At 47.9% G+C, this 21,945-nt stretch overlaps 1 long non-coding RNA gene across 1 annotated transcript; it reads left to right on the forward strand.

Moving 5' to 3' along the window:
• The first annotated feature begins 20,429 nt into the window (after positions 1–20,429).
• Positions 20,430–21,589, forward strand: LOC118988951 (uncharacterized). Its single transcript, XR_005066889.1, has 2 exons — positions 20,430–20,641; positions 21,090–21,589. It is a non-coding gene; the product is annotated as an uncharacterized LOC118988951 (long non-coding RNA).
• Positions 21,590–21,945: the final 356 nt, after the last annotated feature.

Consider the following 21,945-nt stretch of genomic DNA (forward strand, 5'->3'; position numbering starts at 1 on the left):
CAATTTACAGAAAAGCTTGAGTCTGCCTCCGGTTAGTAGAAAAGTTATCGAGGATATTCATTGTATGTACTGTAATAGCATCTGTCTTGAATGAGAGAGAGCCCACTGACCAAAGTTTTGAAAGGCCTCCTCAAAGGAAATGCCTTGATGGAGACACACAGTAGGTCTTTTAAAGGGACATCCAACACAGGAGTTTCAGGGGGGAAGGCTCCCAATAGGGAATACTTAAAATTTTCATTGTAAAACTGTAATTGCTAGTTTACTGTTTTCCTAGGTAAGGTTTTTCCTCTATGTGGCATTTTAATTTTTGCCCTCCCCACCTTTTTTTTTGAGAAAATGGACAGATTGGTACAGACCATGTAACAGCAAAGATGGTGTCTGACAATGGCCAAAGAGCAGGTGTGTGGTTACAGCCAGCGTTCAACCCAAGAGAAGCACCTGTCTCTCTCTCAGCAGTAAGGCAAAGGGTGTGTAACGATGCTCAGAAACACAGCAGTGGCTACTTACTTAAATCTTTCTAAAATCCCTTTGTTGAATGAAATGATGGCAAAGAAAGCTCATTAGAAATCCAGTTGATCAGTTTCTATTTTACAGTTTCTGTTTTATCAGTTTCTTTGTGCCTTGGCCCAGGTCACAAAGATTTTTTACTGTTTCTTATAAAAGCTTTAACATTTTTGGTTTTTGTATTTAATATATTTTAGTTAATTTTTGTATAAGGCATGAGATGTTAGAAATGTAGATGTAGAAATGTTAGAATCAGCCTGTCTATATCTACATGAGGATCTGCTGGGATTTTGATTGGTATCACATTAAATCTATAGGTCAATTTGCTGTCTCCACTACATTGAGTTTTTTAGTCTATGACCATGCTGTCTCCCTATTGCTTTCAGTTTTTGGCATCTTTCGTTAGGATTCTGTAGTTTCTAGCATACAGATTCCACAGACCAGGAATTTGGAAACTATGGCCTGTACGTCAAAGCTTGTCTGTGGCCAACTTTGTAAGACTAGTGATCCAGAGAGGGTTTTTGACATTTTTATTTAAAGTTTTATTTTATTTTTTTTTTGCTGCAGAAAGAAAGAAGGAGCTCCTACCTTTTGCAGCAACATGGATGGAACTGGAAAGCATTATGCTGAGTGAAATAAGCCAGGTGTTGAAGGACAAATACCATATGATCTCACCTCTAACAGGAAGCTAAACAACAAAACAAACAAGCAAGCAAAATATAACCAAAGACACTGAAATAGAGAACAGGCTGACAGTGACCAGAGGATAGAGGGGAAGGAATTTCGGGGGAAATAAGGGAGGTATTTAGAGGAACCTATATAAAGGATACATGGACAACAACTGAGAAGGGTGGAAATGGGAGGGAGGGGGGAGGATGGGGGGTGGGATGGGATGGGAGTAATAGAAAACTGTACTTGAAAAATAATTAAATAAAAAAATTGGAAAAAAAATAAAGTTTTATTTTTTTATTTTTATTTTTTGATAACATTTGTATTTTTTTCTTTTTAGATTTTATTTATTTATCTTTAGAGGTGAAGGGAAGGAGAGAAGCCAGTCATGTAAACCTCAATGTATGGTTGCCTCTTGTGAGTCCCCTGCTGGGAACTGGCCTGCAACCCAGGCATGTGCCCTGACTGGGAATCGAACCGCAATTGTGTGGTTTGCAGGCCCTCGCTCAATCCACTGAGCTACGCCAGCCAAGGCGGGTTTTTGACATTTTTAAATGGTTGCAAAACAAAAACAAAACAAAGCGAAAACAAAAAGAACTCTGCAAGAGACACTGTAATAGCTCTCAAAGCCTAAAATCTCTCTGGCCCTTTATAGAAAATGTGGTGGCTCCTGCTGTGAATGACTTGCTAGGCTGTACCTAAATGTTTCAGTTTTTGGGGGGGCACTATTGTAAACTTTTTTTTTTAGTTTGCTTTCAGTTGTTGTTCCTTGGTGGTGTATGGAAACTGGTTTGTTTTTTGTGTGTTGGCTTTGGGTCCTCTGGCCTTGGTCAGCTCACTTAATAGGTCTTGAGGTAGCTGCTTCTCCTCTCCCTACCCCCCTCCTCCTTCTTCATTCTAGACTAGTTGGGATTTTCTGTGTAGAAAATTATTTTACCTGAACATAGGCTCAGTTTTATTTCTTTCTTTCCAGTATATATTTCTTTCATTTTTCTTGTCTCATTGCACTGGATAGCATTTTCTGCATGATGTTGAATAGGGGTAGTAAGAATGGATATCTTTGCCTTCTTTGTGATTTTAGGGAGAAAGTATTCAGCTTGTATCATTAAGTATGACTTTGACTTTAGGTTTCTTGTAGATGTTCTTCCTCAGGTGGAGAAAGTTCCCTTCTATTTCTACTTTCTGCTGACAGTTTCTATTGTGAGTGGCTGTTGAGTTTTATCACATGACTTTTCCGCATTCACTGATATCATCGTGTGATTTTTTTCTTTTTTAGACTGTTATTATAGTTGTCTATATCAGTTTGTTTTTCTTAAGGAAGAAATATTATTGATTTAAGAACTTTCTTCTTTAATATAAACATTTATTGCTATTTATACACTTCCTTCTAATTTATAGTGTTTTAACCGCATCACACATATTATACATCATATTTTTACTCTGTTCAGTTAAAAATATTTTCTGATTTCTCTGAGACTTTCTCTTTAACTCATGTTTATCATCGTGTTTTTAATTTTCAAATGTTGGGTTTTTTTCTGCTATCTTTTTATTACTGATTTTTAGTTTAACTTCATATACTCAGAGAACACTGTGTGCTTCAAGGCTTCTACATTTGTTGAGGTTCGTTTGGTGGCGGTTAACAGGGTCTCTGTCGTGGGGAGTGTCCCAGGCACACTCAGAAAGAGTATGTGCGCTGCCCTGTTGGGTGGTGGCTCTGTGGATGCCAGTCAGATTTCGTTTGTCACCAGCAGTGTCCAGTGCTGTAGCCTTGCTGATTGTCTGTGCTCTGTCTATTACTGAATGAGGAGTGTTGACATTTCCAACTATAATTATGGATTTGTGTGACAGATACCTAATCCCCAAAGAGTAACTGCCTCTATTTAGAGGAACATGAAAATATCTTCTAGAACTTCTGACTTTCCCCAAACCATTACTTGCATGTGAATGAGCTCATTGGCCCTCTGGGCTCAGACTTGACCTTCAGACTTTTTTGTTCATCACCTCCTCATCCAGCCTTTAGCAGCTTCCAAAATCTGGGCAGAGGCTTCTCTGAATAGTTTCTCTTTCTCATTCTGCTTTCTCTGCTTTACCTCTGGAGGAAATCCAGTTCTTCAAGATTATCATGCATATGAGGGTACAAAGCAGCAACACAAGGTTACATGGAGGTTGGTGGCATGACCTCTATGGCACATCGAGGATGGGAAGAAGCTCCATCCTCCCACTTTCTAAGTCTCCATTTTTTGCTCAAGGATCCACTTTTTCTCAATATGATAGAATTTTCTCTTTTTCAGTGGCAATTCTGACCTTTACTTAGAGGGATGTGACCTCCCTGTGTGCTCTAAGAAGGTCTAAAACACCAGAACACAACAGCCCAGCATCCTTACAGGGACTTGTTTATGAAAGATGCCCTTTGGCTGGTTTTTGTCTGAGTTTCATCCACAGGCCAGGCCCTGTTGCTGTAGGGCTGGGGTCCTGTGGGGGTTCAGCTGAGGTCACATGCTCTGTCTCACAGCAAAGGTTTAGATTTGCCATTTGAAGACACGATCAAACAGCATTGGTGTGCTGAAGCAGGTGTAGACTTCAAACCCCACGCTGCTTCTCCTTCACCCCATACTTTTGTCTTGTTGTCTAGGTCCAGTAGTTCTTCTACAGCCAAATTTTGCACAATGTGGTAAGTAGCGACAATGCTGTCTCCAGATGAATTTGCGATGGACCAAACTCCCCATCTTGATGAATAAATATTTCCATAGATGAAAGACAGCGGCTGTCTTTGTGACCACATGCAAGACCATGTCACCAAACATAGGAAGGCCCTGGGCAGGGCCTCAGAGCTAGGGGCATTTTCAGAGGAGTATGTCAAGTGCGTTGCGTGGGGCCCCGTAGATCCCTGTTAATGGTGGTTCTCTTCCCCACCGGGACAGAAGTGTGTGGGAAGGTACGGGGATGTATGTGAAGAGCTTTGGCAGGGCTGAAAAACCACAGGAGCCAGTCATGTAAAAGATGCTTGGAAAGGTCTTCCTAATCTTCCATCTCCAGTAGACTGTCTCCTGGTGGGGAGGCCAGCCCAGGTAGAAAGGAGAGTGGCCATGTGTGGGAACTGTCTGCAAGTGCTGAGAGGACTTTGGCAAGGACATAGGCAGGGATCTGTTTCTACTGATTGGTGAACCCAGCTTTCAAAGCTTCTCTGCATAGGAGGCCCGGGGATGGCTGGGGATACACCGTGGGTCAGTTTCAGCAAAAACCGAGAGAGGGTGTTGTGGAAGGGCAGGGAACCAGGGAAGAGCACACTCTTCAAGCCTTCTCTGACACGCCACCTCTGCAGCAGTGTCTGACCTGCTGCTGTAGGGCTGGGGTCACGTATCTATTTCATTGGTCCACCATCTGAATCCCACTCATTTATTTACTAACCTCTCCAGCTGGGATGTACAGTTCATGAGGGTAGAGACTTCCCTCGTCTTTAGTCACTAGACTCCAAATGCCTAGAAGAGAGTCCAGCATATGGAAGTGCTGCATAAATACATATTTGCTGATCAGTTCGCCCAATGGATAAATGAAAAAAATAACTGGATTCATATATGGGCAGAGAAGATGGTGAGAAATAGGGAGAAACCATGGTAAGTGGGAGGAACCCGGCGTTTGGAAGTACACAGACCTGATCCCGACACTGATCCTAAACTAACTGGTTATACGACCCTAACCCTCTCTGCATTTTGGTTCCTGGTCTGTTCAACTCTGGTTCACAGAATTGCTATAAAGATTAAAGGGTAGGAAAATCCAGGTCCCTTGCCATCTGCAAAGTGACTGGTGTAGTGGCTGACCTATAGAAGCACGGATAACTATTAGTGTCACTGACTCCCTTCTCAGTACGTAAGCGCATATCTACCTTGTGGTCAGTAAGGTTCAAGTCAAGATACATTCCTTGTTCCAAACGCTAAGCACTGGGAGCTGGAGGTAAATAAGTTTCATATTCTGCCCTCAAAAAGCACACAGTACCGTTTACTTACAAACATAAACACCAAGTTTGTTTAGAGATGGGGCTGTGGAGTAGCATTGTCCTCATTTTTTAATAAAACATCAGGACTTCTGCCAAGATGGAGGCATAGGTGGAAACACTGTGCCTTCTCCCACAACCAAGTTTGAATACAACAAAAGTTTGGAGAACAAAGACGCAGCCAAAGAACAGAAAATTGAATTATACGGAAGTCCGACAACAACGAACCGTTCAACCGGGACGGTAAGAGGGGTGGAACCAGCAGCAGAGCAGGGTCGGGCAGGAAAGATCCCCCGACCTAGGTGCGCAAGTGGCCCGGACCCAGTCAGGGTGCAGGGCAGACTGACCGCAGTTGCACATTCGCACACAGTGAGACGGACCATGCAGGCCCCAGGGGGTGAACCCAGTGGTGGAGGGCTGATGACGGTGGCACACTTGTGTGCAGTGGGACGAAATGCATGGGCCCTGGTGACAGTGGCAGCTGCTGCACCTGTGGGGGCTGCGGCGGGAGGCGGCAGACGGGACGCCATTGCTCGTCTCTGACCCTGCCCCCACATACAGCGTCACAACCCAGCCACTGAGTTGCCCTGCTCTGGTGAATACCTAGGGCTCCGATCCTGCTATGTAACAGGCATGAACATCCCAAAAGATGGTGCAAGAAGAACTCAAAGTCCCAGAGCCGATAACTCTAAGCGACCGAGAGATTGCCAGCCTCTCAGAAGCACAGTTCAAGACACTGTTTATCAGGATGCTCACAGAACTGGTTGATTATAGTCACAGATTAAAGGAACATATGAAGGCTATACTAATTGAAATGAAGGGAGATGTCCAGGAAACAAATAGTGATGGAAAGGAAACTGGGACTTAAATCAATGGAATGGACCAGAAGGAAGAACAAAACATCTAATCAGAAAGGAATGAAGAAATGAGAATTCAAACAAATGAGGAGAGGCTTAGGAACCTCCAGGACATCTTTAAACGTTCCAACATCCGAATTATAGGGGTACTAGAAGGGGGAAAGAAACAGCCACGAGTGGAAAACTTATTTGAACAAATAATAAAGGAGAACTTCCCCAGTCTGGCAAAGGAAATAGACTTCCAGGAAATCCAGGAAGCTCAGAGAGTGCCAAAGAAGTTGGACCCAAGAAGGAACACACCAAGGCACATCATAATTACACTAGCCAAGATTAAAATGAAGGAGAGAATCCTAGAAGCAGCAAGAGATAAGGGGACAGTCACCTACAAAGGAGTATCCATCAGACTGTCAGCAGATTTCTCAAAAGAGACCTTCCAGGCAAGAAGGGGCTGGAAAGAAGTATTCCAAGTCATGAAATCCAAAGACCTACAGCCAAGATTGCTTTATCCAGCAAAGCTTTCATTTAGAATGGAAGGACAGATAAAATGCTTCTCAGATAAGGTCAAATTCAAGGAGTTCATCATCACCAAGCCCTTATTATATGAAATGCTAAAGGGACTTATCTAAGAAAAAGAAGATGAAAAATATGAACAGTGAAAGGACAGCAAACTCACAGTTATTAACAACCATACCTAAAACAAAAGCAAACCAAGAGGACAGCTAGATCAGGAGTGGAACCATAGAAATGAAGAACACATGGAGGGTTAGCAACAGGGGAGAGGGAGGAGGAGAAGGGGGGAGAAGGTACAGAAAATAGCATTGACAGTAGGTAGAAAATAGATAAGGGGGAGGGCAAGAATAGTGGGGGAAATATAGAATCTAAAGAACTTGAGACACGTGGTTATAAACTAAGGGGGGGGAGAGAATGGTGAGGGAGGGAGTGTGTGGGCGGAGGGGAATGAAGGGGGGAAAAGAACAACTGTAATGGTATAATCAATAAAATATATTTAAAAAATAAAAAAATAATATAAACATCTCTTTTAGGTCTTCCACAATTTTTTAATTGGATATTCTCTTCAACCCATGCCTAATAGGTAGGTAGCATTATTTAAATTTTGCAGATGGAGAAATCGAGGCTCAGAGAAGTGCAACCTCAATTTGTTGAAGAACATGTGGTGGATGGGTAGTGGACTGAGGGCCCTGTACCAGTTCTGCCCAGCGTCGACCTCTGCATTCCTTCCCCCGTGTTTCCCACTTGGCCATTTCTAAGGACTCAACTTGTGACATTAGAGAAAGCTCCTGTTCTTTATCTGCCCATTGGCATAGGCGATGTGTAATCTTATTCTAATGGGATATTTTCTCCTGGAGTCCCCCAACATTTTGATATATGCCTGTTTTTATTCAAGCCGTTGGCTGAAACTGCTTGACTTATTTCATTTATGATAAAGAATGTGCACATTTTCTGAGTTATGCCTGAGGGCATTGTACTGAATTGTCTGGGATTCAGAATCTCAGGCTGGCGGCTTTCTGAGTCACAGTCGTTGCTTGGAGCGGTCACAGGAGCTGAGCCGTCCGGAAGTTTCTCTGATAGCTGTATTGTTTCAAGGTGACAACTCACACGTGGCCCTGAGAAATAATGACAGAAATGTGATGAGAATAAACCACCCCTACATAAACAACATCTCACGAAGAGAATGCTGAGTAAAAGAAGCCAGACTCAAAATAGCACACACTGCGTGATTCCATTTCTGCAGAGTTCACGACCAGACTGGGCCAGTCCCTGGTGTGGGAAGTCAAGGGGTCGGTCAGAGGAGGCAGGAGGAAGACTTCTGGGTGCGGGGAATGTTTTACATTTAGATTTGGGTGCTGGTTACAAAGATGTGTTCGGAATATTTATTGGGCCATCCACTTACAATTTGTGCCCTTTTCCTAGATAAGGTGTAATAAAAAAGGCTAATTAAACACATCTGAACAGTACCATGTGCAGAGCACTATAATATATATGCTTTGTCAGTTGCCTTCTGTAAGAGAATGAGTTTCAGGCAGGCTGGGTGCCTTTCTGCAGCCCCGTGGCTTGTGTGTGGAGGACTTGGGTTCAAAAACAAAGAGATGCTTCTCTACAAGCCATCAGGACATGACACCTTGTCCGTGGATTCTGACTTTGGGAAGCTAGTGTTTGTGTCCCACCTTCAGAGGACGGGTGGATGTCCATGGCCATAGAGGTGGGACATTAGGATCCGTGTCAGTAGTAATGACCGTCATCGCCCCTCCTGCCACACTGTCCATTCAGACCGAGTCTCCTGTTGCCTCTCTTTCCACGCAGGACCCAGGGCTGCTGCATGTCCTCTGTCAGCCATTGCAGCTCTTTGCAGGCTCAAAGGCGTGGCTGGCAGGGATGCGCCCGTTCTGGCAGGGGGCTACCCCTGTGCTCTCCTGTCGCCTGGAGCGACTAGGATCAACACAGAATCTTCTGTCCTTTCGTTGTTTCCTGAGCAAACTGTGGTCAGCTTCAGGGTAGGGACGATGTCCCCACCTCCAGGGTCCAGCACAGACCTGGGGCAGTGAAGTCTTCCATGAGAACATCGATAAACTCAAGGAGACACCTTCTGTGATGCCAATCCTGACACCACTACCGATGAATGGCGGCCTCGACAGCAGCAATAGTGACCTGCACTGTGTAGCTGACGGATGCCAGGGGCTTCTGAAGAGCTTCAAGGATTTCTTTGATCTAATTTTCACATTAACAGGATGATGCAGGCACTGTTTTGATCTCCACTTCAGAGATGGGACCACTCGCTCAGAGAGCAGTTAGGTAGCCAGTCCCCACACGAAGGAGCACGCCAGAATGGAAATGCCGGTGCTGTGGCTTCAGAAGCCCCGAGGCCTTACTGCTGCGAGCGCAGTTGTTATTCCCCTGACTCCCGCCCTGTGTCCCGGGACTGAGCTCTGGGACCTTGGCCGAGTGTTAAGTAGAGTTCATGTTGACCCCCGACCCCCTGCCCTGGTACTCCAGCATGCCTTCCCTGCTATTGTATGGGTTGGATTCGGTTCTGAGAATCTCTCTGTGCTCTGATTATGTTGTTGGTTTATGCTGGTTTGGTTTCAAATCATGAGGCAAGGAGGAAGCTGTCTCAAATTCCTGCCAATCTGGTCCGCCCAGCCGACCTCTTTCCACAAGAGCTGGACCTTCTTCGGTGGGATGCCTGAAGCCGGGAGGTACCTTCAGCTCGCGCCAGCCCAATCTCATGCCTGCCTTCAAAGGCTCACCCTGAACAAACGCCAGATTTCGGCATCAGATCCTGGTCCAACTCAGGCAAACCACAGAAGTCCAGAGTTGTTGGAGCTGCTGATTGCTGAGTTGAGATCAAGTAGTTTAACAGCAAAGGAAAACGTCTTCAAAGATTTGCTAGAAAGAAAGTAAAACAGTGATCGTGTTGAATTCTTTAGCTTGCTAATTGATTCCTACTTGGTCAGCTCTTGTAGGAGGTGCTCTCTGAGTGTCCCAGGCCACAAGTGGATAGTCAGAGAGGTCGCTGTTTTTGCACAGGTCAGACAGATGCCAGAAGACTTGGGTTCACTAAGTGTCTGGAAAGGAATTCTTCCATAGCAGGTCCTGGGGCAGTTCATTTTGCATAGATTCTCTTGGGAATCCTCACAACTCCTCTCTATTGTCCAATATTTGGGGGTCACATTTATAGATCTGTGAATAGAGCTTACAAAAGGAAGAAAAATCACATTTTATTGACCCCAGAAAGTAGAAAGGGGCTGATTCCAAGGGCTTTGGAATTATGCTCTCTGGGTGAGATACATGCTCCACTTCTAGCTGCAGGCACGGCCTCACCGCCCTGGTCCTCCGCATCGGGCAGGTGTCAGGTGAGGAGGGCAGCTCCCCATGGAGATGCTGTGGGTTGGGACCGCCCTGCACCCTCCGGGCTCCTGCGTGCACCGTGAGACCACGCTCTCCAGGCTCTTTGGCTACCACCTGAGTCTGGGCTGATGCAATGTGAGCAGAAGTGACCTGTGTGTGCATCTGTGGTTCTGGCTTCTCGGGAAGCAGACTGTGAAACAGTTCCACAGACAGGAAGCTTAGCTGGTCGTGTCCACAGATCCAGACAACAGAAAGGTGGGGACGAGCAGGACAGTGGAGGGCGAGGGGAGGCTGCCGTGTGGCCTGTGAGAGCCGCGGGCTCTGCTGTCCAGGGCAGCGCTCTGAGGCTGGCGTGGTTCCTGGGGGCTGTCCTAGGTTGGGGCGAGGGAGCTGGGCTTTATACCCTTGCGCTGTCCTAGGAAATGGGTGCGGCCGCGAGGGACAACTCTTCAGTCCAGGGAAGTCCCTGAGGGGACGCCAGCTGGTGATGACCTGCCAGCGTTTCCCCAGCAGCAAGGGGGCTGCGTCCTTTGGGCTTGGTGGGGGATCTGGGTGACGTGTCGCAATACCCATTATGTGCACCATGTCCAGTTCTGGCTTATCCAGACCTGCCCCAGATAATCCTCACTTCTTTTACCTTCCAAGTGGAGACCATGCCCAGGACCTGGGCACAGGGGAGGGTTGGCGCCACATGCTGAAAGAAGCCTGGGTCCCTGAATGACCACCTGGAGCAGAGCTCCCCAGACTGAGCTGGGCAACAAAGACAACTTTGCTGTGTTAAGATTTGGGATTTACGGCTCACGGATGTTAGTTCACCTTCATACAGGCAGGAAGACAAAGCTGCCAAGGGGTCCCTGAGAAGAGGTGGGGCCTGCTGAGTTGCAGCGCCATTGCAGAGATGGGAGGACGTGTGAACACAGCCTTCAGCAGCAGAATACAGACTTCCCTCCTTGATGCTCCCATGTGCACAGATGTCCCCTGGTCAGGACCCCCACGGGCTCAGTGTCACGGAGCAGGGAAGGCCCCAGCTCTGGACGTAGACTGCCTGGCTTGGAAACCTGGCGCCATCTCTAAATACCTGTGTAATCTCGGGCCCGTGTTGAAGTCACCTGTGTCTCTGGATGAGGTGAGACGGCTCCTGAGCCAGGCCCAGTGTCCTGGGGTTTCTCCCCTGCCCAGTGTCAGCTTACCAGGGTGGGGAGGGAGGGAGGAACATCCTTGCGTGGGCCAGGCTGAGCTAAGTTGGTTTGTCCAAAGCTTTTCCTCTCTGTTTTCTGCGTCTCAGATTCTAAAGAGAAGCAGCAGGAAGGAGTGCAAACAGGTCACTTTCGTCCTTGTCATCCGAGTGCCTGCAGCACCCGGTGCTTAGGGTGGGCTGGGGGACGTCGAGGCGGGCGCGTGTGGACCCCGAAGGCTCCCAGAGGCCGTGTCCGAGGGTTTGGTCTTTACTAGACAGGCTCAGGGGAGACCGTCCATGACAATGAGAGGAGTTGCTTCATCTAGTCTGTGTGTCCCAGAGCCAGAAAGGGGGCAGGGGGGTGGCGTGTGACCTGAGACGGCAAGTTTACAGAGGACAGTGCTCAAGGTGGAGACAACGACGGTGTAAAACAGAGCAGCAAGGTGGCAGAAGTGCTGACTGTGGCGGGGGATGTGCAGGCGGGGGAGGGTCAGGAATCAGCAGCCGATTTCAAGGGCTGGGAGGAGGTGCAGAGGAGAGGCGTCAGCAACCGAGGGGGAGTCCAGCCTAATTGGGGTGGACGGCTCCTCGGGGTTCTCTACGCCCACCCTCAGCCCAGGCGCTCTCTCCTCCCTCGCTCTGTGTAGGCGGTGCCTTGGGGAGCACGTGCGGGCTGAGTGAGTGAATTGCCGGAAGGTAGTGGGGCTTTTCCTATCCACCTTCCACCGTCTCTTGGGTTTCCACGGCTTCACCTTCAGCAGGTCAGTCTGTCCCTCGGCCTGAGCTCTAGTTCATGCACATGCCCGTCTGAGGTCCCTAGAGCTCTGGCAAGGACTCACAATGCCACAGACTTCTTGGCTTCTGTCCAAGTACAGCTTCCAGCGGCCTGGGCAGGTGCTCCTTTTACAGGTGCTCCTCCCAAGCAGGTGCTCCTTTTGCTGTGATGTCACAAGCAAAAGGCACTGTCCAGGGTACCAGCTGGGGACCTAGGCCAGGTCCAGGGTGGCCGGATTTAGCAAATGTAGGACACTCAGTCAAATTTTAATTTCAGTTGAAAAATGAATACATTTTCAGTATAAATGTGTGCCAAATATTGTATGGGACAGGCTTATTCATCATTTACTGAGATTCAGATTTAACTGGGTGTCCTCTATTTTCCTGGCAAACCTATTCAGGCCCCTCTTGGCCTAGTCTGTATGGATAGAAGGGCCTTGCTGATGGGGGTGCCTCCCCTCCGTGCCTAGGGACAGTGCTGCTGACCCTAAAACCCTGGCCAGGCCCTGGCTCATCCCACCAGCAACGCCCTCACATTTGCTTTCGTTCAGAAAACTCAGCCCCGGCACCGGGGAGTTCATTGGGCCGTCATCCCTCCTGCTGCCACAGTGAGGCGCACTCACAGGCTTCCAGCCAACTGTTGTCCCTGGTGAATGGGAACAGAAGGGAGACAAGTTGGGGTAGCTGATGGGACGCAAGGTCCTGGGGATAGAAGGTGCTGGGAAGGATGAGTAGAAAGGAGGAGAGAAGGAAGTGTTACCTGGAGGGTGGTCTGAGGTCAGCCGTGGAGCTGAAAAGAGGGAAGGAGGAGGTGTGTGAACATGGGTGTGTGTGCTTGTGGGCATGTACGTGCATGTCTGTGTGTGCCTGCAGCCATCATGCCAAGGGCATAGAGGGTGGGGCAAGAGGCCACGAGGACAGCCCGAGTCAGAAGTTAAGGGGGCCCGGGTTGCCTTGGACTGCGGTGGCACACTAGCACGATCTCGGTGGGTTGCACCTGTGCCCTCTTGCAGCTCCGGAGGCTGCAGGTCACTGTCCATTTCACTGAGCGGAAGCTGACATCAGGCGGACTTAGGCTGTGCTGCCTCCGCAGGTTCCGGGGGGGAATCTACTCCTCGCATCTTCCAGCTCCTGGCAGCTGCAGGCACGCCTGGGCTCAGGCCCCCACCACTGACCTCTGCTTCCCTCGTCATGGGACCTCTCCCTTCCTGTCCCCAAACTCCCTCTGCTCCTGTCTCAGAAGGAGACACATGACTGACTTTCGGAAGACCAATTTGAGAGTCTGGGGAAAACTTCTCTCAAGATCTCGGATTTAATCACGTCTTCTGCGACGTCGAGTAGTGGTTCCTGTATGTCACCATGGAAAGCATTGTGCAGTGGTGCAGGGGTGAGGAGCGGACATCCCATCTTGGGAGTTGCCACTCAGCCCACTACTTGGTGTGAGGAGGGGGTGAGCGTCATGCTGGAGTTGGGAAGGTCCTTTTAAGGAGTCAGCTGGAACCTCTGCCTGGGTTTTTATTCCCTTCCCCTCATTTCAGTGCCTTGAAGCCAATACAGAGCAACTCCCACACTCTGTGCAGGGCGGTGCACACTCCTGGCCCTGAGCACTGGGCTGGGAGTCCCCAGCTCTGGCTCTGGCTTGCTAGGTGACTCTGGGCTGGCCAAGCCCCTTCTCTGGCACTGTCTCATGGGCTATGAATGTGGCTATTGGATGGCACAGCCTCTAGGGTCCCCTGTAGCCCAGAGACCAGTTGGCAAAGTCCAATCTCATTCTGTCCTGGGGAAACCAAAGTCTCTGGAACTTGAGCTCCAGGTCTCTCAGCTTCGTCGGGGCATCAAGCCCAACCTTGGCTGTGGTCTGGCGTAAACTTTAGATCTAAGTTTTACAGGTGGTCGGAGTGGCCCCACTTGCCACCCACCTCTGAGCAGATGGAGCTTCATGATATTATGGCATTTATAATGCTCTTTACCTGTGCCTACCTAAGGAGCTTACCGTGCCAATGCAGATACACTCCATGTACAGGGCCATTTACGATATCTCAAACACAAATGTCACCAGAACCGTCTACTGCTTTGCTCAGTGGCGCGGGAGTATATTCCACAGAAAGACGACGACATATTCTCTGCTTCCTCTGCCATCACCTTTCTGTTAGATTTTCTCACACCAGGTGTTCAAACCCCGGAGAGAAAACTTCCTTTCTCAGTCTGACATTTCCAAATGTGTTGATCCATCCCTGGTGGAGCGGTTCCGCAGAAGACGGTGCCGCTCACAGCTCCGACCTGCACGCAGTAGCTCCCCGAGCGCTGTTGACACCCTGACGAGTAGATTCAGCCCGAGTGCCGGAGACTCCGCAGGCGCACCTGCAGCTCCGAGCGTGGTACGGGGTCTGGACTGATTCCGAATCTTCTCCCCCCACAAAAATAATGTTGGCAGCTTGGTGTCAATATCTCCTTTCCATATGTTTCATATTCTCTATAAAGTGTCACCGCAGACACCCTTCTCAACGGTGCTGTGCCGCGTGAAGGCATTCAGAAATTCCGTAGAGGCGATTTGAGAGGGAAGGAAATGAACACTGGGCTTGTGCCTGTTTATATCAAGGCTGTGTTATGCACCCTTGCTGCGTGGTCTCGTTCGATCTCACGGAGAAAGGTGTCAGGTGTGCTTTTGCGGAAGGAGATGTGTGACTGCACTGGGGACCCGCCTCAAGAATCCAGGATAAGCTCCGGGAGCCCGAGGCTCAGAGAGGTTAAGTTACCTGTCTAAGGTCACCCAGTCATTAGCAGTGTGGCCAGGTCTGAAGTGGGTGGTGTCTGACTCCAAAGCTTGATCCCTTGAATCTGGTCTTGAACTCTGGACGCTCCCATGTCTAATGTCCACCCTCCCACCCACAGGCTGCTGATCACTGGGAATATGGACTAAATCAGTGGAGAAACCTGAAACTCTGGGACCAGATTTCGAACGAACTTTCTTGGCCCCAACTTGCACTTGGACCCCATCCACTTCATCTTTAGTTAGACTGTATCCTTCTTTCCTTGTGTGTAAGTGGAAGCGAACTTGGACAGAGGGGTCTGTGACCTTGGACCGGAGGAGATTTTGACTCTATTCTAGGAAACGCATCCCTTTCTCCAGGAGGTGACAGGGGAGCCCATCCCGTCTGCCGGGGGAGACAGATTCTTTCCGCTGCTGCTCTGACACCATCGTGGCAACCCTCCCAGCCAGGCTCTCTGGGCCGCCCCACACTCCACTGTGGGGTGCCTGCGGGGGTGAGACCTGGCTCAGCCTCTCCCTCCACCCATTTGTCTTCATTTTACTTTGTGGCTAGAAAGATACATCTTGAAACATTCAAGAAGTAGAGGAGTCCAGCCCTGTCACAGACAGCATGCTTCAAGGATTGCTCTTTCGCCAGCCTGGCCAACTTGAACGTCCAAGAATCTACTCTGGGAGGAAATGGCTTTGGAAATCCTCCTTGCTTTACCCCATGTCTCCATCCCCTCTTCCAAATTTGTCCAGAGCCACAATAGCCATTTTATTATTGTGTCCGTGACCAAGAGGAAAGGAATGCCTGCTGTGGCCTGGAGAGCTGCGCAATCCTTTGGCCCGTGGTGTCTCTGATCACCATGTCCCCAGGCAACACGCCTTCAGCATTGCCACTGTGTGGCGTCCTTTTCCTGGGGCTCGGCAAGCTCCTGGCCATGCCCTTGGTGTCCACATAGTTACCATGACCCAGCTTCGGAGCAGCCTCCTGAGTCCTAGGACCTCCATGACTTCGGACTCTCACATGTTTGTTAAACTCCTGGTTGTCACCTTTCTCCTAATATTTCCTGTTCTTGTCTTGAGGAACTCCAGATAGGGAAGTGTTTCTGATGCTTGGAAAGTTAGTTGTATGAATAGACGTCCTTTGGGCAGAGAAGGACTTCTGACCTAGAGGAGTGAGAACCCTGATCTAGTCTGTTTTCCACTTTCAACTTCCAGGAAATTGCTCTCGCAGGGGCCAGAAGAAAGGGGGTTTGTGTCATTGAGTTCCTACCATCGGGTCCTGTGTTTGTGGCCTTTGCCATCCCCTTTATTTACATGACCTTACTTAATTTCTGGCCAGCTTCTCTCTGTGTGCACCAAAGGGCCCTCGGGCTCAAGGAAGGTGGGCGGTATTGTTAAACTTCCACATACGATCGTAAGTGAAAAGGCTAAGACGTTTCGCAAGACGCACAGTGTTGAGGTGGATTTTCCATGAGTCAAGGTGTGACATTGGCTTTGTTACTTGATCAGTTCGCCAGGGCTGTGTTCCGTCTCTTAGGTCAGACCCAATTACCCGAACTCATAGGGCTGCTGGAAGCACCGCACTGCCAAGGTATTCAATTAGAATGCGAGACACGGCTATCCAATGGGCCAGGATGCATGCGTTGGCTCAAATGGCACCTTCTCTTCTCGTGGGCAAGTTACACAGGGAAGTCAATCATAATTGGAAGTTTCCTGGGTGAAAGTGCATTCAGAGTGTGGTTAGGTAATTGTGATGTTTAAGTGTCCCATGGCCTTGGGCTCTAGTGGCCTCTTCCACCCATTTTTAAAAATATATATATTTTATTGATTATGCGATTATAGTTGTCCCATTTCTCCCCTTCACTCCCCTCCACCCTGCACACCCCTCCCCCACCATTCCCCCCCTTTTGTTCATGTCCATGTGTCACAAGTTCTTTAGATTCTGTATTTCCCATAGTATTCCTGCCCTCCCCCTGTCTATTTTCTACCTACCGTCTATGCTACTTATTCTTCCACCTTCTCCCCCCTTCTCTTCCTCCCACTCCCCTGTTGCTAACCCTCCATGTGATCTCCATTTCCATGTTTCTGCTCCTGATTTAGCTGTCCTCTCAGTTTGCTTTTGTTTTAGGTGTGGTTGTTAATAACTGTGTGTTTGCTGTCCTTTCACTGTTAATGTTTTTTATCTTCTTTTTCTTAGATAAGTCCCTTTAACATTTCATATAATAAGGGCTTGGTGATGATGAACTCCTTGAACTTGACCATATCTGAGAAGCACTTTATCTGTCCTTCCATTCTAAATGAAAGCTTTGCTGGATAGAGCAATCTTGGCTGTAGGTCTTTGGATTTCATGACTTGGAATACTTCTTTCCAGCCCCTTCTTGCTTGTAAGGTCTCTTTTGAGAAATCTGCTGACAGTCTGATGGGCACTCTTTTGTAGGTGACTGTCCCCTTATCTCTTGCTACTTCTAGGATTCTCTCCTTCATTTTAATCTTGGCTAATGTAATTATGATGTGCCTTGGTGTGTTCCTTCTTGGGTCCAACTTCTTTGAGACTCTCTGAGCTTCCTGGACTTCCTGGAAGTCTATTTCCTTTGCCAGACTGGGGAAGTTCTCCTTTATTATTTGGTCAAATAAGTTTTCCACTCATTGCTGTTCCTCTTCCCCTGCTGGTACCCCTATAATCCGGATGTTGGAATGTTTAAAGTTGTCCTGGAGGTTCCTAAGCCTCTCCTCATTTTTTTGAATTCTTATTTCTTCCTTCTTTTCTGTTTGGTTGTTTCTTTCTTCCTTCTGGTCCACTCCCTTGATTTGAGTCCCAGTTTCCTTTCCATCACTATTGGTTTCCTGTGCATTTCCCTTCATTTCAATCAGTTTAGCCTTCATTTGTTCCTCTAATTTGTGGCTAAAATCAACCAATTCTGTGAGCATCCTGATCACCAGTATTTTGAACTGTGCATCTGAAAGGCTGGCTATTTCTTGGTCACTTAGAATTATAGGCTGCGGGGCTTTGAGCTGTTTTTGAGTCATAATGTTTGGTCTACTCACACCTGTTATGTATGAGGGGCGGAGTCTTAGGTGTTCACCAGGGCCGGGCACCCCAGTTTTTGGGTTGTGACATGATCTGGCTGAGTGGTTCATTGTTGTCGGACTTCTGTACAGTTCAATTTTTACTGTTTTGGCTGAGTTTTTGTTTCTAAAACTTCGCTGTCTTTAAATTTAGTTGTGGGAGGGGGCACAGTGTCTCCACCTACGCCTCCATCTTGGCCGGAAGTCCCCCACCCATTTTCATCATAGAGCTGAATTTTCCATGGAGACGGCACAGGTGGTCTCTGTTTGCACGTATGTGACTGATTACATTTTGTACAGTCTTTGAGCTGGAGACCCCCTTTCTCAAACCCACTGCCCTTCAGTGGACTGAGTCACAGTGCCAGGACAGGAATAGATGCAACATCAGCAGGGTACAAGACCTTGGCATTCCTTCTGAGCATTGAGGGGCTTTAAGGAAAGCTTGACGGCTGTCTGACTTCCCTCTCCATGGTAGTAACTGAAGTTTTGGCTCCATGATGTGGTAAGAGCAAGAAGGATGCCATCCAGTCACCCACACAAGGTGTTCTGGGATTGGCCAGGGTAGACAGCTGAGTTTCCTGTGCATTTCAAACTTTCTACATAATTTGTCCATTTAAAGGATGAGACAATGATTATTAATATTACCATTAATAACTGCCATTCCAAAGTAATTCATATGTGGTCATCGTATTTGCTCCCTTCTGAGGCATTGTCAGTTTTAATCTCAGTCCATAAATTAAGAAACTGACAGCAGATATGTCATATAGTCAATCAATGGGCAGAGACTGTCTCTATTTTTTGTTGTTTTTGTTTGCTTGTTTTTTTCCCCCAGTTTTATGGAGATGTAATTGCAAACGTGTCTCCATTGACTCCAAATTCAGGACTCTCATTGCTGTGCCATGCGTCTTCCTGGTTTATGTGCTTCATTTCACTCGTGGCCCTTTGAATGAGCTCAGTATCTGGACTAGGAAATAAATAACCATATGTCATGGTGAGGGTTAGTTTTACATGCCAACTTGGCTAGGCCACAGCACTCAGATATTTGGCCAGATGTTATACAAGATGTTACTGTAAAGATATTTTCCCAGATGAGATGGACTCTGAGTAAAGCCGATTACCCTTCATAATGTGGTGGGCCTCGTCCAATCAGTCAAAGGCCTTACTAGAAAAAGATCTACCTTTTGAGAAGAGGGAACCCTGTCATCAGACGACATTTTAGATGTGAGCTGCCAGTCTTTTGGGGGTCCCTAGCTTGCCCTCCCACCCTGTGGGATCTGGACTTGCCAAGCCTCCGCAATCGTGTGACCCTCTTTCCTAAAACAACCCCTTCCCTCCCCATACCCCTGCCGTCAGCCCTGTTTCTCTGGAGAGCCCTGGCTCAGGCAGACATTGGTACTGTGAAGTGGGGCGCTGCTATGACAAACCCCTAACGCTGTGCAGTGGCTTTGGAACTGGGCACGGGCAGAGGCTGGAGGACGTCTGAGGTGCACGTCAGAAGAAGCCGAGACTGCCTGGAAGGGACTGTTAGTAGCAATGTGAGTGTTCCAGGCGACTGTGCTGAGCTGCCAGAGGGAAGGAGGAACACGCTGTTGGCAACTGGAGGAAAGGTGAAAGGTGACCCTTGGCAGAAAGGGACAGACTGCTGGGCAGGACTGTGTTCCTGCAGTTTGTGGAAGGAAGAACTTGTAATGATTAACTTGGATGTTTACACCAGGAGAGTTCCAAGCCAAGGAGTATTGAAGGTGCTGCCTGGTTTCTCCTTGCTGCTTGGAGTAAAATGTGGAAGAGGAGAGAGAGATTGATGGAGGAGTTGTTAAACTTCTTCCAGAAGGAAGATTTGGAAATCTCTCGGACTGTTCATGTTGTAAAAAATGAGAAGGCAGGATCTGAGAGACCCTGAAGGGGTGACTGGATAGTCACTTGGCTCTAAAGAAGTTACAGGTGTGACTCGAGGGTCCAGTTAACCACCTCCACAAACACGCTGCCAGCTTGGTTGAATGGCAGGAACAGAGGCAGGACACAGTGAAGGAAGGCTGTTGGACTTCTAAGATTTTATGGGACGGACCAGGGGAACTGTCCCTTTGTGAATGTGTCATCGTTCGAGAACAGGAAAGAGCGACCCTGAAGGCCGTTCAGAGGTGGGCAGGGCTGCCCCCACCAGCACTGACCTGGAGGACATAGTCCTGAGGGTGGGGGCGGGGCTGTTTCCTCCTGGGTCCCATGGGGTCTTGGGGGCAGGGCTCTCTCTCTGGTGCACCCAGAAGATAGAGATGGAGTTAAAGAGTATTCTTATCAAGGCTTAAAATCTAATGGAGTTTGTCTTGCTAGGTGTCAGCCTTGCTTGGGACCTGTCACCTCTCTCTCCTCGCTGATTTTTTTTCCCTTTTGGAATGGCTTATCTTACCACTCGATGTTGGAAGCAGAGAACTTGCCTGGTTGCATGGAGTCAGAGCTGGAGGGGAATTTTGCCTCCGATGCATCACACTTCACGTCTTACTTGATTTGGATGGATTTAGATGAGATTTTGAACTCGGACTCGATGCTGGAAAAGGTTAAGACTTTGGGGGCTGGGGGAAGGGTGAGTGCATTTTGCATGCAAGAAGGACACGCACTTTGTGGGACCAGAGGGTGGAGTGTTAGGAGCTGACCTGTGTCCCCTCTCAAGTTCAAATGTTGAAGTCCTAACCCCTGTGCCCCAGAATGTGGTTACCTTTAAGTAGCCCCAGAATGTGGTTACCTTTAAGTACTGAGCCTTTGAGGAGCTCATTACGGTGAACTGAGGTTATATGATGGGTCTAATCTGATAGAACTAGCGTCTTTATAACAAGAGGAGGTTAGGGCACAAGCACATAGACTGTGACTCTGTGAGGACAAAGTGAGAAGGTGACCATCTGCAAGTCAAGGAGAGAGACCCCAGGAGAAACTAAACCTGTTGACGTCTGGATCTTGGGCTTGTAGCCTCCAGAAACTGTGGGGAAGTAAGTTTCTGTGGTTTAAGCCGCCCAGTCTGGGTTACTCTGTTATGGCAGCCTTGTCAGACTAATACGGTCACCAGCATCGATTAGATACTTTGGTGAGAGGGGTGGGGGAGGTAGCCACACCATTGCATCAGGATTGAGACCATAAATCTTGGTCGACTAATTTTTGTTATTTCAGAGTTGATGTTGTATAGACTCCACTCTATACGTTCCTTCATCTCTGAGTGTTTTTGTGTAAAGTTACTTTCTCTCCAGTCTATTGCCTTAATAGACTGGGGGAATATTGGCTTTTGAGGATCATATATCAAGTCTGTTTCATTTTAGTCGCAATATCTTTCTTTCGCTGTAAACAAAATTACACTGTGATTTTCAGTGCAGAAACTCTTGGAAGGAAACGCTGCTTTGGATTCCAGCAGTTTCCTCTTATTACATTTCATCTCTGTTGTAGGCTTCAGGGCTCCTACTGGAAGGTCCGATTTCAGACAGTACCTGGAACAAAACTACGCAGAGGAAATTGTGGGACCAAGGAACTGCCCCTGTGGAGAAATCCTCAACCTCTCTACTTCTCCCCACGCACATTCTAAGAAATTCTCCCTGACAGGGCGATCTTTTCTTCCAACTCTCAGTCTTATGTGCCCAGATTCTAACATTTAAGCACATGTATACAAAAAAGAACCCAAAATTCCTAGTTGACGTGTCCTTTTCAGGCTGTAGTGATTAGTTCTCAAGAAGAGAAATACAGTGCAAGGCTGAGAGAGACTCTGCCAGTATTTGTTGATAGACTGAAAGTCATTTCTGTGCAGTGGTGGGACTGTCGTTCACGAACAAAACTTCTCATTCTTTTGATTTTCCGATGAACCAGAAAATCTTTCTAGTCCCACCTTTGCTATTAAAAATCTTAAAAAAAAATTGCAGCCAGGTTCACAAATGAAGGAAGCGCTACATTGAGCACAACTGACTTTTGCGTCAGTTTTTGGTGTTTGTGTATCTTGACTGTAGATCCTACTAGAACAACACAAATGTTTCCAGAAAAGTGTAGGAAATCAGAATAGTTACGTGCACCACACAGAGGATTTCCCACAATTGCCCAGACTGCTCTTTGTTCTTTTTTTTCTTCTGTCTTAACAGTAGAGAGTCCCCCTAAACTCCCTCCCCACAGACCCGAAAAACAAAACCAGACCATTGCAGATCCTGGTTAACCAGGTTCCAGGAGAGTTGAATTCACAGGTGTTTGTGTGATGGTGTATTTGGGGACAGTGGAATGGGGGACAGAGGAGCCCGATCCTGTCACATCCTCACTGTGT

Source organism: Sturnira hondurensis, unplaced genomic scaffold (assembly GCF_014824575.4).
Source record: "Sturnira hondurensis isolate 20B ecotype Veracruz unplaced genomic scaffold, ASM1482457v3 Scaffold0006413, whole genome shotgun sequence".
Taxonomy (NCBI): Eukaryota; Metazoa; Chordata; class Mammalia; order Chiroptera; family Phyllostomidae; genus Sturnira; species Sturnira hondurensis.